Raw genomic sequence first — 17,958 nt, 5'->3', positions numbered from 1 at the left:
AGGGAAAAAAATCTGGGTTTAATATTGACAAAACAAAGGGAGCTTACCACTTCTGAGACTGTGCGAAATTAGAAAGAGAGTGTTAGACATGCCGCAACTTCTTCAGCAAGGAATTTGGTAGCTGTGCTGTATGATCGGAGCAGGAAAGAAAAGGAGTCCCACGGAGACCTGAATTGCCTTTACCTCAATGTATGCATCAAAAAGGAAAAGTCAAGACGTTTGTGCCTGTACCAGTAGGAGTAGCTGGACAATCAGCTGGGTCTGTAGTCAGAACAATCTTCTCTGCAGAGAACTGTGCACATACAATGAAGACTGTGGTAACCTACGCACTCTCAACAGAGATCATAATGACGAGTGAGACCATGATAATAAGACTAAAAATGTCAGTACTGCTATTACATTTCAATGATACTTTCAAAATGTATTATTAGATGTTTTGTTTAGATTGTTGTTGTGGTGCTTTGAGATCACAAACAAATCCAATTTTAAGTCTTGAAATGATACAGTCATTAAACTAACAGAAACAAAAGCAATAATCAAAGGGATTATTTTAATATGTTGATGGTGTCACTTTTTATCCTGCTAATGGCACCATCTGACAGCTCCACATCATACCTCTTCTTGAAGTAGACTTAATAAGCTTTCAGATGGCATATGATGTACTTTTGTACAGACAGGGTACATTAAATTGACCGAATCGATGGTGTCTGCCATTGCCTTATTATACTTGTGTTGTAAATTCTCTGGTGCAAGGACTGTCTCATTATTGTATTTTTGTACAGAGCTTGGCACAATGGGTTTCAGGTCCATGATTGGGGTTCCAAACTCAAAAGTAATCTAATAATAATAATAATTAATAAACATCTAAGACTTTGAAATACAGTACTAGTTTGGCAACTAGCAGGGTATAGCCTGCCAATCCAACCCAATACAGAGATTATAGGCAAATCTATAATTATTATGAATGGTATAAACAGGACCTCAGAAGATCTTAGCTGGTCTGCAGGCTCCTGGCCCGGTGTGTTGTATGGAGGTGGGCAACTCCAGGTCAAAAATCATGCAACTGTCCAAACAGTGCAAGAAATCTGAAGAACATTGTAAAAAAAAGAGTGAAACGGATCATTGAGACACTGAAAATGCACAGCATTCCAGGGCCGCCCAGAGGATTCAGGGGGCCTGGGGCAAAGCAATTTTGGGGGCCCCTTCCATAAAAAAAGTTGCAATACTATAGAATACTATATTCTCGTTGGGGCCCCTGTGGGGCCCAGGGCTTGGGGAAAATTGCCCCACTTGCTCCCCTCTCTCTGCAGCGTTCACCCAAAGATCATTTCCTTTCTGCAGCAATCTATGATTAACTGGAACACTCAACTCTCCCTGGAAGGGACTCTCATTAATGATGTCCAAATTAAAAAACGAATCTTTCAAGAGGACTCGCTATCACCAGTGTTGTTTGTGGTAGCGATGCTGCCGTTGACATGGATGTTCCGTGAGATGTGGTTATCATATCCGCAAAGAACTATAACCAGTTAACCCTTTATTATATCCGGGCACTGCTGCAGCTGTTCCACCCTCTATGAGTCCTGCTATCACCTCCATGGCCCCTAGCCCCCATACATGTGCAAGTTTTACAGGGCAGAGCCCCCACAATATTGAAATCTCTCCCTTCGCCTTGTGGTTTTGTGGCTGTAGCAATCATCAGCCAAAACAATAGCAGTGGAAAGTGCAGACATGAAATGTTGATGTGTCGGCCTTGTGAGAGCCAATGGCCCCTGAAGATACTAAGCACCTGTTAAGGATTTCTCTCATTCACGCAATTGAGAGAAGGGAGAATGAGAAATGATTGGGCTACAGCTGCAGCCATGAAAACTTAAGACCATTTCTAAGGCTTCTCTAATGGAGTTGGGCCTCTCAGTGCGACTGAGACCCTACGTGCTCACTGGGGCAGGAAGCGGAAACATTGAGAGAGAGCGGCCACCCCCCTGACAACAATTAGTTTTTCATGTAGGGAAGGAGATGAGCTAGTTTCGGTGCACTAGCCGGCACACTTATATTTACACAACAAGAGCTACTACTGTACACCTCAGTTCTTCAGCTGCACCACTGTAGCATTGTATTGTAGACACTTACTACAGTGACAAAGGGAGTTTCACTGTTGCTGTAGTAAATCCATCCCCTCAAGTGGTGGTAGATAGGTTGATAGAAGACCTCTTCAACTGACCTAGCAGTGTCTACAACGGGGCTTAGGTTGGCTTAACTTTGTTTCTCGGGGGTGTGAGTTTTTCACACCCTTGAGTGATGTAGCCAGGTCAAACTACGTTGTACATGTAGCCCAGACCTTACATTGTGCCATGCCATGGTCCACATACAGCCCGACTGAAAGAGCAAGAACTACTCTCTGTGAAGGATGATGGCAGAGATGGATGGGCCTCCCCTCAGGAATGGAGCACCAGCCAGGGGGAAGGGTGGAGCTATTCAGAGGTAGGTTCCATTGTGAGTGGTCTAAAGGAGAGGATGTTTGATGGGGCACAAGGACAATATTGATCCCCCAAATCCTCCTGAGGGATGGAGATTTGGGTATAGGATGCATGGGCACCACAGAGAAAGTGAATCTTCCTCAAACTTCAGGAAAGTTTTGTTCCAGTTTCCAGTTGGCTGTGAAAAGAGGCCAACGTGAGTTTGTAGGCAGTGGAAGGGAAAGAGGAGGACGTGTTTGCTATTTTTTGTGCAGGAACTGAATATTATTTTATCTAGAACAATTTTGCCCATCCCTATCTCTGACACCCACATACTGCAGCCTCTCCCAAACCAGGTGTGGTCCTCCATGTGGCAGCCAGTGCCAATTAAGGGCAGATGCATGGTTTCCAGTCAGCAGCTGAAGGGAACCCATCTGGAGCATCTGCACCTGGGGGAAAGTGTGGTGTATTGAAAACTGCATTAAAAATGTAAACTAAAGCGTTAAACAAAAACTCAAGGTTTTGTCCTGGTCATGGTTGCAGCCAAAGGGACTTTGCAGGGAAGCATGCCCTGTAGGCTCACCAGAGTCATTCAGCAGCCAGACAGCCTAGAAGAAGATGTGGTTAATTGAGCCTTTCTGTTTTAGGGAGCAGCCTGCTCTCGCTCTCTCTCGCTCTCATTCTGTTTTGGGAGTTGTGTGTGTTATCGTTCTGAATTCTAAGAAATAAAGAAGTGTAATGTTGCAACTTTCCAGAAAGAGTATTTTTGCTCTATCTAACTTCTCTGTGTGTACGGCATGGTCATAACAGGGAAAGAAGGGGAGTGAGGTGGCCAGACAAGCTGATGTGCCTGCTCCTTGTGACCCCTCTGGGCAGGGAAACATGTAGAATCCCTGTTCTGTGTCTGTGGAGAAAGCGGTAGGTGAGGAGACCAGCACCCTCCCTAGAGAGACAACTGAAATAGAGGGCAATGACTGGGGGACTAAAGAGTCAGGTCTCTTCCACCTCCTTACTGCCCTATGGATGTCCCTCTCTTCCCGCATTTTGTGACTGCAGAACACAACCTTCAACTTTCTGTATCTGGTGCTTCCTGCTGGGTGGAAATGGGGAAAAAAAACAAAGTGATGATGGGGAAGGAGGTTTTCAAGGGTGTTGGGAAGATTCACGGAGGTTCATATTTTGTCAGTTCTGGGCCCTGGGTAGAATGAATCCCCCAGAGAATGCCGAGGTGTCAAACTCCTCAATAGAACCCTTAGAAATGGTCCTAAATATTTTGACTGCAGTTTAAGCCCTATCACTTTTTGTTCCCTCATCCCTGAAAAATGAGACAAATCCTGAGAGGTGCTTAGCACTGGTGAATGCCATTGGCTTTTCACAGGTTGGCTACATCAACACTTTATGTCTGTACTTTAGACTGTTATCATTATGGCTGATACTTGTTATGGGGGATTCAAAAGGAAAAATCATGGTTTTCCTGCAACACTAACTTTAAAATTCCCCAGTTTAGATTTACAGGGGGAAAACCCCATACATTCCTGGTACAAAGTATTTTCAAAGTGATTCACTTTATTTTTCACTTAAACGAGGATTTTAACCCTCTTTTTAGTGGGTTTTGATGCATGAAATTAGGAAAATTCCAAAATTACACATAATATATTGATGAAAATTTTACAAAACAACTCCAAAAACCCACCCAGTTGCTTGCCAGGTAAAGCTGTATTCTGGAATTGTGTTGTACACTAGGACCCTCATCTGACATCAATGGGAGGCTTTCCACTGACTTCAAAGGGCTTTAGACCAGGCAGGCGATGTTTCCTAAATGTAAATATTAATATTATAACTTCCCGAATGCAGGGAGTTGTCAACTGTATTTCCTGAAATCCTCCAGGAATTATTATGGTGCTGTACAAATAAATATCTTTATAATTAACAGATTGCACCAAACACCTTGTAAATGTCACTTGTATCAAAACAAGGTTTCGACAGATCAGCATTTCACAATCCCCAGCACCCTATAAATTGAAAGAGTTTCCCTCTCCTGTCTATCTTGGAGTCTCTTCTGCCAAGTGATATTCAGTTCCTGGCCAAACAACAGCCATGAAGATACTTTATCTTCTTTTTGCTCTCTTCTTCTTGGTGGCACAAAGTAGTGCTCAAGGTAAGGTTTTAATGAAATGTGGGGAGTCTATGGAAAGATATTTGTGAGGATGTACTAAGTTTGACTAAAACTTTGTGTTATTTTTTCCCAAAATGTTTTCTAAAGAGATGCACTGCTTACATGGCTTGCAGTAGATACTTCACATTTGGCTGTGAAATAGTCCTGCAGTCAAAAAAGTGCCTTTGCTGTGCCGATGAAAATCCATTCAGATGTGGTGGATCTATGATCTGGAAAAATATCCCCACATTCTATCTAATGGGGTTCCTTCGGGACTGGTTCTTGGTCCTCCAGTATATATCATTTTTATCAGTGACCTGGAAGAAAACATAAACTCTCTGATAAAGTTTGCGGATGACATAGAAATTGGGAGAGTGGTAAATATTGAAGAGGACAGATCACTGATACAGAGTGATGTGGATCGCTTGGTAAACAGGGTGCAAGCAAAAAATATTCATTTTAATAAGGCTTAATATAAATGTCCACATCAAAGAACAAAGCGTGTAGGCCTTACTTGCAGGATGGGGGCCTCTATCCTTGGAAGCCGTGACTCGGAAAAGGATTTGGGAGAAAATGCTGGATAATGAGTTGAACATGAGCTCCCAGTGCGACTCTGTGGCCAAAGGGGCAAATGTGAACTTTGGTTGCCTAAACAGGGGAATCTCAAGTAGGAGTAGAGAGGGTATTTTACCTCTGTATTAGGCACAGGTATGATCACTGATGGGACAACTGGGTCTCGTTTTGGTGTCCACAAGTAAAGAAGGATGCATGTGGACACTATCTAAAGGACATATTGGTGGCAATGCTCTCAATCAAATTTAGCCCACCCATCCCTCCAACATTTTGGGTGCCTTCCACAAACTTCCCCTTTCATTTCCTCCCCCCCATCAAGGTAGCCCTGAGGCCAAGCAGAACTGAACATCTGTGTGGGACACATTCAAGATGTGTCCTCTTCTTTTCACCTAACCAGATGAAAATATACCTTGTTCTAGGGGATGAGGATCCAGGTTGGGAAACAAGAGACCATGAATTAGATTCTAACTTCTTCTGCTCATTAGTGTTAATTATTCAGAGCTTTCATATCCCTTATTACTAATTGATGTCTCACACCCAAACGGGAGAGTACACAGTCTGGGACTAAAACCTTAATCTTTAAAGTGGCAGGTCATTATCTCAATGCCCTAGCTACACTGTCCCCCAGACCTAATCTGTCGTATATTTTGTGCTTGGCTTCAATATCGGAGATGCCGTTATGTCAAGTTGAAGCAGGTTCTGCAGCAATGACAATACCTCTGCATTATTTATTTATTTATTTATTGAGTTACCGCCTAGGAGCCCCAGTCATGGACTGGTACCTGTTGTGCCAGGCTCTATGCTAATGATTAACAGAGACACACACCCTGCACCAAAGAATTTACTGCGCAGGACACCCAGACTCTGTTTTAATGTTCTGCAGTGTGCCGCCAAGAAGCCAGTGCATCTGGTTCATGAATTCACTCCGTTCTCTTCTTAGGGGCAGCCACTGAATGTGCAGAGAACTACAGCCGTTGAAGTACTGTTACAGATCTAGTAAAATGGTGTACAGGAGGATAATTGGGCTGATGTGTCGAGGTCTCAGTGAATGGGAAATTCACTGAATGAAAAATGCCCATTATAGCAATCACAATTCTTTTATCCTGCCGTGTGAATGAAAATCAAGCCTCTTTTTTTATTATTTTTGTGCAGCTTATGACCGGGGTATCATTGGAACTGCGGCATGTTTCGCTCGTAGGGGTGGATGCTACATTTTCCGATGTCCTCGCGGGACTAGGCGCATTGGACGTTGCACTAGGTTTCATCCTTGCTGTAGATGGTGGGTAAGTTTAGGATTCTACTAAGGAGACATTACTGTGTGAATAGAACTATTTGTTTCTCTCCTTCATATATGTGAGCTGTCTAATGCTCTTGGAGGCTTGGCACACAAGGCACAGCCCAGAGGCAGAGGACAAAGGAGGCTCCTGTGGCTACCCTGATTCTGGACTGTCTTGGGGCTGGATTGACCCTTGTAGACTTCTCTTACTTGCAGATGCTTAACTCTGCTGCCTGTGGCCAGTCCTGTAGTAGCAGCATAATGCTCATTGCTATAGAGATTGCCCTCCTGAGACCTGAGAGCCCCTAGCACCAGGTCCAGCACCACCCCTAAGACAGTGCTTGCAAGGAGGACAGCATAGGGCCAGTTACGTCAGCCATGTTTTGTTCAAAGATTAGGATAACTCTCCTCCAACCGCTTTTACGGCCCCTGTATGTCACCAGAGCATCATAATACGGACAAGGACTGCAGCCAGACTCACCGCATATGACTACATTATTGTTTCATTTTAGAAGAGAGAAAACAACAGGGATGAATAAAAGTAAAGTCTCCAGGAAACAGCCTGCATCATTCTGCAGCGACGGTTTGCCATAGCCCACTGTACAATGTTTGAACCTATTACACACCAAGTAATATAACTAGCCACGCATTGGTTTCTGATTGAGGCTTATACTTGGTGAAGCTAGAGAATTTAGACTGGAAATAAGGCTAAAATTATTAACAGTGATGATAATTTACCATTTGAAAAATTTGCCAAGGATTGTGTTGCATTCTCTGTCAGTGACAATTTTTAAATCAAAACTGGATGATTTACTAAAAAAAAAAAATACTCTAGAAATTATTTTGGGGAAGCTCTATGGCCTGCATTATACAGGAGGTCAGACTACATGATCACGATGGTCCCCTTCTGCCCTTGGAATATATGAATCTCGGAAAACGAAAGTGCACTACATGAGTACATTAAACAGCTGTTCAAGCTACAGTTTAACCATGAAGGTTCCCACAGTAAAGTTAATTTGGGTGCAGAGCTGGCTCTAGACCAAATGGTGCCCCTGGCAAGGAGCATCTTTGGTACCACCCCTTCTCATTTGTTAAACTTCTGAACACCTAATATTTTATTGCATTTGTAGTCCTTTTCAAGACTTTGATTCATGGTTTGCATGCACGATTTATTCCTCTCATATAAGACAATAGATTTATACTCTAGGATCTGTCAAATATTTTATTGCAAACATTCTATTTTCTCTTTTGTCGCTAACACCAAAAACAGCACCCTGAGCCTCGTGCCCGCCAAGTCCAGCACCCCAGGTGGTCACCTGGGCCCAGAGGTGCCAACTTCTGATTTCACAGGGGGGGGTGCTCGATGCCCTCTCTGCCCTGCATTTTCCCGCCTCATTCTCCCCTCCTCCCCTGAGCACGCCCTGCCCTCGGTCTGCCTCTTCCTGCCCCTGCTCTTCCCTCTCCCATCCCAACACCTCCTGCCCACTGCTGAACAGTTGAATCCCCTGCTCTGCAGTTAACCAAGAATATTTGCACTCACAATCCAGTGAGGGGGAAATTCCTGCTCTGCCTTTGATTTGAAAGTAACAATGCCCTTATTTGAATGGATATAAACACAGAATCTGAGTGTTTCTTTTCTTTTTGATTTATGAAAAGTGAGTGATGGCATCAGAGATCGTCAGTCCAGGACCTCTGAGAATCTGGCACACGACGCCTTGCTTCTAAAATCCTTGGATCCTTTTCATCTGGGCTGTGAAGAATCTTGTGAGCTGGTAAAAATCCACAGAGGAGCCCTTGTATCACCCATAATAGCTTGTTCTTCTCCATTTAATAAAAGTAACTGGTTGTGGTGGTGTATTGCAAACACGTGTGAGAGTGTTTTGATTGGTGCACGGGGGATGTTTTGCTATTTCCTTTCAATAAAAATCCCTTTCGGTTTCCTTTTTAAAATTATAAATATATAAAAGACAAGGCCCTTATCATATATTAAATGCACTTGGGGATGTTCCTAGATCAGGGAAAATATATATTTGTATGTTTCAGTGAGTGCCTATGAATAAATTCTTTCCTGTTCCTTACACCTTATACCATTCTGTTTGGCTTATGTTATTGTCAGAGAAGTTGGGTCCAGTCGCAGTTTACCACCGACCTTGGTACCCCAAAACACCTCCATCCTCCTTCTGTTCCCCTCTGCTATGAAACTGTCCCACTGCCAGGTCGTCTTTTCTTGTGCCAGAGCTTCCAGACATGGCTATGTATAGCAGGTTCTCTTGCAAGAATGGAAATTACTGCAGAAAGTCTCCATATATTTAAATGTGCACGGGGAGCCCCAAGAGCTCTGAGAGAGTCCCCAAAACAGGTCCATATTGAGGAGAACAGAGGAAATCATACTAGGCTGCTTTAAAAGAGCTGAGGCCTTAAGTCTAAGGGGTACCTGATTACTATCTAGAATTAATTACATGGGGAACAAATCTTTAACAATGAGCTCTTCAATCGGCAAAGGAAGGTGTAATGCAATCCAATGGCTGGAATTTTAATCTAGACAAATTCAGACAGGAAATAAGGTGTAATTTTTTAACAGTGAGGGTAATTTACCCTTGGAAATATGTACCAAGAGTTGTGCTGGATTCTCCATCATTGACAATTTTTAAATCAAGATTGTATGTTTTCCTAGGATTTATGATTTATGAATTATTTTGGGGAAGTTCTAAGGCCCATGTTAAACAGAAGGTCAGACTACATGATCACTATGATCGTTTCTGGCTTTGCAATCTATGGAAATTGTTGAACATGAAAAACTGACTGGAAGAAATATCCAATCTGAGGAAGCACCTCAGAAATTTTTCTTGATTTTCTTTTTGACTATATTGTTTGCCCCAAGTGGGAAGGGTTCAGCCGAGACTAAATCACCCACCCAACAGGGGAAACTGAGGCACTGACCAAGTCTGATGATAAGAAGGTAAGCTGCTCCCAGAGTAGAAAAGTATTTTCAACCCAATTCAATCAAAAGGCCGAAACACTGAAAGTCAGTGAGTGGACTAGTCCTCACACCAGGGTCCATCCTGAATGACGCAGTGTGAAAAATTGGAAATTAACAAAATGATGCATGTTTGAAAACAGCAGTGCAGCATTCTTGGAGATGTGTTACAGAATACCTGGGTAGAGATCCTGCAAACACGAGGAGCCGCATTGAGCATAAAATTGCTCCTTTGTTTCTGAAGGATGGAGGTGCTGTCAAGCATGCACGTGTGATGACCGCTGTGCCTTCTTGGCCAATACTCTGTATTTTGAACCAGAGAACCTCAAAACTTAAAGTACAAGTGTCTCCAGCTTGAACAAAAGAGCCAGCTTCTACCTGTATGCTGTAACAGACTCACAGCCTCTGCAGAGGGGGATGCATAATACACACTGACCAGTGGGTGACACATGTATATCATCAGAAGTGCTCACTCTTCAATGCAACTGTAGAAGTACCTGTCTGCTTTTAGGATTTCTGTTATCTTCACACCATAAGGCTGCTTAGTACATACTCTGAGCCATTGCATTTCTCTTTTTAGAATTCCAGGGCAATTGCAAATCTTGGGGACTTCAAAATTAACATTGTTCAGAATTTCTTTGTAATGGTTTAAACATGAAGATTCCTACAGTAAAGTTAACTTGGCCACATTGCAAATCCACAGCCCTTCCTATTTCTGTTTTTCTTGTAACCTGCTGGATGTATCATAAACTATACAGGATGCCCAGTGTTCAAATTAATGTTGCAGCAGAGACAGGTCCCAGTGAAGCAGTTGGGAGGGGTGAGAGACTTTCCCAACCACTAAAACACCAGCGAAGCAGCTTGAGGGAAAGAGATGGGAAGCTGGGAGCTCCATGCTAGCAACTGCAAAGCTGCTCTCCTGGCTGGTTCACTGAGCTTGTACAGAGATTATCACCAAGCAGGGCCACTGTCATGGAACTGCCACCAAAATACCATTGAGCTTTGGTCTTACACGACCTGTGGGGCAGAACTGGAGTTTCCATGCATCCTTTAAAACTAACTTAATGAGCATCTAAGTAACTAGTTCTTGTTTTAATTTGCTCTATGGACAAAAGTGGTTTTGACAGAAAAACTGTAAATAGATTTGAGATACATGTTCTAGACTTTATGTAATTGTTGTGGTATATGTCATAAAGCTAGTCATAATTTTTAATGTTCACAATTTGGATTAAATCCATCAATCGAATTTCAAATTTGGCCTTTTCTTTTTTTTCTTTTTTCTTTTTTTTTTTTGGTAACTCTGACAAACATTTCAAGGAAACATTTGTATCATGTTTATAGTAACTCTAATATTCAATTAGCTGTTTTGTTTTTTTTTAATGTCCCAGTTGAATTAATGTGTTTGTTTATTTACTTATTTGGTTGTTGTTTAACTTTGTAGAATGTCAATAAGAAGGACTTAAAGAATGAGAATCTACCTTCTTTGCTAGAGAGTTTGGAGGAAAGCGGGGGAAATTTATATTCTAAAGTCTGGTTGTCACACTCAGGGGTGCAATCCAGACTAGTGAAGAGTTGTGTCACCTCTCACCCTGTAACCCTTTGTGCCTCACAGTATCTTGCCATGTGGCTCTGTGCCTGAGAGGCCCACATTCAACAACAAACATGTACTTTGTCTATATACCAGACAACCCTGGTCCAATGCATTGGACCCTGGAGCTTGCCTGCAATATCTCAGACTTTCACGGGCCTCCACCAGCCTTGGTTAACAGCTGGTGATGTGACTTTACACCTTAACCATGAGTTTTCCCCAAAACTGTGTTCTGAAATATCCAGCCCTGTCCTGAAACAATCTGATAAATGTTAAGTTTCATTGCCCTGTTAAGAAGTAAATATTCAACTGCGTGTTACTTTAACTGGAGTTCTAAAACACTTGAGTTTAAACATAGCACTGAATTGGTTTAGATTAAAAATAACACAACTTAATTTAATTGCAAAGAGATAGATTTTAAGTGAGTACTGTTATCAGATGTTTGGCTGCATGTGTGTTCTCTCTGTGCCGTCCCAGCTCTGTGCAGACAACTGGCCTTGATCGAACTGCCCAATGACCACAAGATCTGTTAAGGTACGAAAGCACTAGGTCAGGTTTATTGCCAACGAAGCTCGGTAATAGCACAGGCAGACTCTACAGGGATACTCAGACATGTATGCTGGTGACAATGGTCACAGCTGTCAGTGGTGGGACTTTCCATTTTCACCTAGGCCGGCCAAAGACACTCCCTCTGAGACTTCATTTTATATACCAGTACAAACAAGTTACATATTGCCCCTCTGACATGGTTAGTTGTCACACTCTGACATGGCTAGCTACTACCCATTACCTCATACCTGTTGGCTTGATCAAAACATTTCTATCCATCATACTGTCATCCTGACCTTTCTTTAAGAGAGGTCAGCGTGTTCCTGTTATCTTTGTGGAATGTGTTTGTATTGAGGTGTTCTGGTATCACCCTTCTGGAATGTGTTTGTATGCATGCCCTGTGCCTAGCACTTCTTAGGAATGTGTGTGTTTTTGCCATACCAGCCCTGTTCTTGCCGGGTTCTGTGAGCTTGCATGCAGGCAGAGCCTGACTTCTGCTCATGGCCTGTTTTTTGCTAATTTTGCTTTATATTAGCAAGGCTTGACCACTACTTTAGTTTAGGCCTCACACCAGGCCTCTGATACAAAGACTTATGTCTGAGGCTCTCTTCCTTCTACATTCCCCCACTTTTTGTCTTTTTCTGGGGAGGATATTTCTTCCTGGATAAGCATAGTCCATGGACTGAACATGACCCAGTGGGCTAAACACTGTTATGTGGTCACCTTACTTTACCATCCAAACATTCATGCCCCATCTGTCCCTTAGTTTGCATGTTCCCTCGTCTGACTGATGGACAAATTTTATTTTCCAATTGATTTTAGTCCCTTATGGTGGGTCTAGGAATGTTAGTCTCGGGACTTTGATTGAGGAATGAAGTTTTTATGATTGAGCCTTAGAGTTACTTCCAAATAATTATTATATATTAATAATATGGATATGTTGGCAGTATATATGGGTATATATGTTGTCAAGGCTGATTCCTCAATCTGGCACTTCAAGTGCAGAAGGTGGAGGTCTGCAAGGATTCTAAAAATTAATACTGGCCACTCCAGACTTGTATTAAACTCTCAAGGTTACAGCTTCTCTCTGACCTTCGATGAGTAGATGCTGCCACTACCCAAGTGCAAAAAAATCCAAACCGTTTTTGAGAACCCAGGAAGGAACACTTGGGAATTCCTTCCTGTGGGGTACCCTCAAGCCCTTTCACCCCCTTTCAGGGAAGAACTGAGAAAGAAAACAAAGGAAATCAGCTGTTGCCACCAGCTAATTAAACAACATGCACAAACCTTTTAGGACACAAAACCCCAATCCTGGTCTTAAAAAAGGTAAATATTATTAAAAACAAAAAGAAAGAAAATACATCTGGAACTTAGGCTATTGCTAGATTTAAAAAGAGCAAATAAGCATTGTGGAAGTAGAGCAGGAACTGACAGGGATTTGAAGGGGATTTCAATGCAAACAGTCCCCTCTATGAGCAAGAGTCAGGCTAGCCGTAACCCTAATAACGCGAGACTTGTAGAAGCAAGGTGTGTGTGAGCAAGTGGAAAAAAACTGTGAGAGTTCTTGTTTTGATCTTGTGTTAAGATAAAAATGGAATGCAGACAATAGCAGAAATTGTTAAGAGAAATAAGATATCAGGGTGACCTATGTATAAACAAAATGCAGCTGTTGCTCATTATTGTATGTAACAAAAGGTATAAATGCTTGCTGTAATTGTTTACCTGTAGAGAGACCTGACTAGGTGGGGGAAACCCTGTGTCCTAGTGCACTCTCTCCTGCCATGCAATTGCTAGAGAATAAAGTGTATCTCTTGCTGCACCCAACCTTAGAGTGAGAACTCTGTTTTTCTCCGACAGCATCAAGAATGGTTTTCTTGAGGTCCATCTAAATGGTTACAAGCAAAACAAGAGCATTTGGGGGTTAGCACAGAGGAGTCCACAAGCCAATTAGAAATAAAAGAAATAACCCTAATCACGGCTTCCTAGACATTCCCTGATCTACTTACATATCTGGGGTTTCAGATAAGTAATTCCTAGGTATGATTTGATGGTTTTTCATATTGGTTTAGCTTCTTACAGCATTGCTGCTCTGTGTCTCCTCTCTCCGCAGAACAACAACAGACAGACAAAGGGAAAGGTTTTTCCCCAATTTTAAAAAGTTCTAGCCCTCCCATTGTCTTTTTTTGGTCAGGTGCCCACTCCCTTCCTTTTACCTATGGGCTTTTTTAACCCTTTACAAGTAAAGCAAGTAGAGAATAGCTACTAACAGGGATTTTGTAGCTAACTGGCTGGCTGGGTGTCCATAAAAGGGAGCTAGCCCCGCCCCCTTCATGTATTACATATGTATAGTATGTATGCGTACATATGACACTACCTTATATTTAAGCATAACAATCCTTTTATAATCTGGTGTTGTAGTCTGGCCCCCCTTTTGTGCCACAGATAGCAACACACTCCCATTAGGCAACTACAGTTACCATCTGTATCATCATTAGTAGTAGGCTGAGTGCATTAAAACACGGGGATAGGCACTATCACAGTGTGTCCCACACTGCCATGTCTATGAGAAGTAAAACAAAAAATTTGAGTAGTGACATTACAAATGAGGCCTTTACACACACATTTTTATAATCAGTTACTACACAGTACTATCCATCCATGTTAAAGGTTACCCTTATTGCCGGTTGTCACCCTCTAGTAAACTTTGCTGGGCGGGAAACAGGTACGGTTAGCTTCTCTGTTCCATTGGTTGCATCGCTCTGTGATACACCAGTAGTTGACGTAGATCCAGTTGTTGTGGTTTTTTTGTAGAAGCTGTCTTCCAGATAACCTACTGAATGAACAGTAACCAATGTATCAAATGTTGCTGTGTCAGGATTTAATATTGGTACCCAGACACTGAACAAGATTATTTTGAATAACCTGTGCCTACTTAGGATGCAGTGTCACTGACCAAATTATGACTGATACTAACAGGGGATTTGTTTACCCAATTAATAGCTACTATGCAACTTAATTTCTTTAACCATTTTTTCTTGCCTTCATGTTGTTTGCTGCCATTCATTTGTTGATTTTTACCTGTGTGTTAGTAAAACAGATCAGAAATCTAATGCGCATTGTAAATAATATACAGCAATAATACCACAATACAGTAATACAACAATAATACAGTTGCTTTTACACAGTAACCAAATTCAAATTAAATGATAGTTTAACCTGGTCCCACTAGTGATATCGTAGTGTGAGGGGCAGTTGACCAGTCTCTTATTTATAAAGCACTTCATTTTTCTTTTCTTGATGCTTGGGGGTTTCTTCACTGTGTACTGATATTTTCTTGTGTTTGGGGCTGTGATGTCTTCTGATGTCTTTGGTCTGTGGGATGCAATCTTAAACAGCTTAACTTAGTTAACATAATCAAGTTTTTTGTTTGTTTTACATTTATCTTTTCTGTAACACAAATTTAATAAACAGATTTACTTAGTATGTTTACAACGCAAGGGACTAAGTCTTTTATATTACAAACTATACTTTTGCAATTGTTAGTTGTGACATTCCCCTCTGGTGTTATCCGAACTGGTGATCTGCTAGGTCACTCCAATTCTTGACTCTGGGAGGCAGCTTTACCCTGCTCTGCTGTGAGAACCCGACTCCTGGGCTGTTCATGCACAGCCTCTAGCATGTAAGCTGCTCCCAGCTACTTGCAAGCGAATGACACTAACCCATATCTCTGGTCCCAGACACAACCCTAGGAACCTCCGTCTTGCAGTGTCCAGTTATGCCCGCTGGATGTTGCAAACTTAGATGAGTTCATCAGTTTAACAAAGAAATGCATATGTACCAGGCTTGTTATCCCACGGGGAGTCTCTGACACGCTTCAAACCAAATGCACTGCTTCAGGTAGAAGAAACAATCAAATTTATTAACTATGAAGATAGATGTTAAGTGATTATATGTCAAAACATAAAAGTCAGATTTGATCAAATGAAATAATAGCAACATGCATTCTAAGCTGTTCTTAACACTTTCTATGCCCTTACAAACTTAGATGCTTCTCACCACAGGCTGGCTGTTTGCTCTTCAGACAGACTTTCCCCTTTGATCAGCGCCTCAGTCGCTTGGTTTGGTGTCTGTAGATGGAGATGGAAGAGAGAGAGAGAGAGCATGGGAAATGTCTCTCCCTTTTATCATGTTCATTCTTTTCTCTTGGCTTTGCCCTGCTCCCTTTCCCCCGCATTCTTCAGAGTTCCAAACTGACCAAAGGAAGGGGGGTGATTCCCTCGAGAGTACAACAGATTCTTTTGTTGCTGCCTAGGCCAGCGTCCTTTGTTCCTGTGAGGTTGGGCTGGGTTTGTCCCAAAGCTGCCCTGATGAGGTGTGAACTGCTCCTCCCAGCTCTGTGCAGGCAGCTGGCACAGCAGACCTCAAGTGAACCGTCCAATGACCACAAGATCATTAAGGTACGAGGGCACTAAGTTAGGTTTATTGCCAACGAAGCACGATCCTAGCTTCCCGGATCAATATCTACAGTTACACTAGCACATATATGCCCGTGACAATGGAGCAGCTCAGTCACTGGTGGGACTTTCCACTGTCCCCTAGGCTGGCCAAAGACACCCCCTTTGAGACTCCATTTTATACACCAATACAAACAAGTTACACATTGCCCCTCTGAAGGTGTTAGTTGCTTCCCCCGATGTGGTTTGTTACCACCCATTACCTTGTACATGTTGGTTCAACCAAAACACCTCAATCCATCGTATTGTCATCCTGCCCTTATCATTAAGAGGGGTCAGTGTGTTCTCGATATCTTGGCGGGGGATGTTTGTACCATATTTGGTATGGGATGTTCTGGTACCACCTTTCTGCAATGTGTTTGGGTGAATATCCTGTGACTAACACTTCTTAGGAATATGGGTTTTTTTTGCAATACCAGCCCCATTCTTGCCCAGTTATGTGGGCTTGAATGCAGGCAGGGCCTGATTTCTGCTAGCTTTTCTTCTTTGCTTTTTATCAGCAAAGCTTGACCACTACTTTAGTTGAGGCCTTAGGCCTCACACCAGGCTTCTGATACAATGACTTATGTCTCAGGCTCTCTTTCTTCTATAAATGGTAAGACTCTATTGACTTTATTAGGTTTTGGATGAGGGACCTATTGCAGAAAGGAATTCCAGGAATCAGGTTTACTTGGGGAGAAGCTTGGCTGCAAGGTGTGTGTTTGCTTTGAATAAACAGTATCAAAATGTTATGTATATTCATGCTGTTTTCCTATTTGTATGCATCCAAACCCAGGGAAAGAGGGAACTCACTGGAAATAGGGGTGTGGAGGTTTAGGGATTATGGAGGGAGCTACTGAGACTAAGGGAGAGTCAGCTAGCTCGAGGGTGGAAAATGGGGTCATGCTGGTTCTTACCTGCTCCCTGGCTTGATCCCAGGCATTCCCATGGCCACTCCACCCCTCCAACTCCTGCCATTGTCTCCATGGTAAACAACCTTCTGCACATGTGTGAGTTTACATGGGGGCAGAGACTACACAGGATTTCCATTGTGGGGGTGTTATCTCCCCTGCCATCCTCCACAGTACCACCACCCCTGTGCAAACCAAGTACAGAATGGTGTCAGAGCCTTAGACATGGAAAATAATTATATTGAAAATCCTGTCAAGAGTGTAGCTTGTTTGTTTTCTGGAGACAGAGAGACAGACAGAGAGACAAAGATGGTTAGAACACCACGGGTACTAAGGAAGAATTTAGAACTCTTTGTTTATTGTTTGTTTTTTTATTACTATTAACATTTTGTTCAAATGATTTGTAGGCAGTTCAGAGAAAAACTTTCCTTGTTAAAGATTCAACAGTCCCTCACCCATCAGTACAGGGTTGAGAAACCTCACAGACATTTCTCTGGGGCCTCCAAAGAGCCTTCCAGCAAAAGAGGGACGACGAGACTTGACTTTCCTCATATTTCTATGGCATAGAACAGAAGGAAAAAACAACAACCCCCACCAAAATAAAATAAAATAAAATAAAATAAAATAAAAACACTTTAATAAATACTCCACTTTTGGTCTTCTCCTAACTGTAAAGAGACAGAAAAGAGCACAGGCCCAATGCTATGTTCTCCTCTACAATTATCCTGCACTAACCTGAGTTAAATATCTACAGTGTGTTAGAAAATGCCTGACCTTGTGTGTAAAGAAGAAATGACATGTCCTGCTACTAAAGAAAGGGGATTCCTATTTTTCGGAAGATAGAGGAGGCTTTTGTCTCAAAGGGGAAGTGACTAGACTTCTAAGATAATGGGAGGAGGAGTGGGCCACCAACCACGCTCCGGAAAGTCAGCCAAGCAATGGGCCATCTCCTCAAGATACTGGGGGGTAAGGGAGGGAGGTGG

The 17,958-nt window shown here is 42.4% G+C and overlaps 1 long non-coding RNA gene across 1 annotated transcript; it reads right to left on the bottom strand.

Annotated features, from left to right (window-relative positions):
• Positions 1 to 7,993: 7,993 nt before the first annotated feature.
• Positions 7,994 to 13,449, bottom strand: LOC128833461 (uncharacterized). The gene is made up of 3 exons (XR_008444241.1): positions 13,294 to 13,449; positions 11,452 to 11,548; positions 7,994 to 8,226 (listed from the first exon to the last, which is right to left on the bottom strand). It is a non-coding gene; the product is annotated as an uncharacterized LOC128833461 (long non-coding RNA).
• Between the last annotated feature and the right edge of the window lie 4,509 nt (positions 13,450 to 17,958).

This window comes from Malaclemys terrapin, chromosome 3 (assembly GCF_027887155.1).
Source record: "Malaclemys terrapin pileata isolate rMalTer1 chromosome 3, rMalTer1.hap1, whole genome shotgun sequence".
Taxonomy (NCBI): domain Eukaryota; kingdom Metazoa; phylum Chordata; order Testudines; family Emydidae; genus Malaclemys; species Malaclemys terrapin.
The sequence above is the reverse complement of the archived record's forward strand: the minus strand, read 5'-3'. Positions and strand labels throughout refer to the sequence as shown.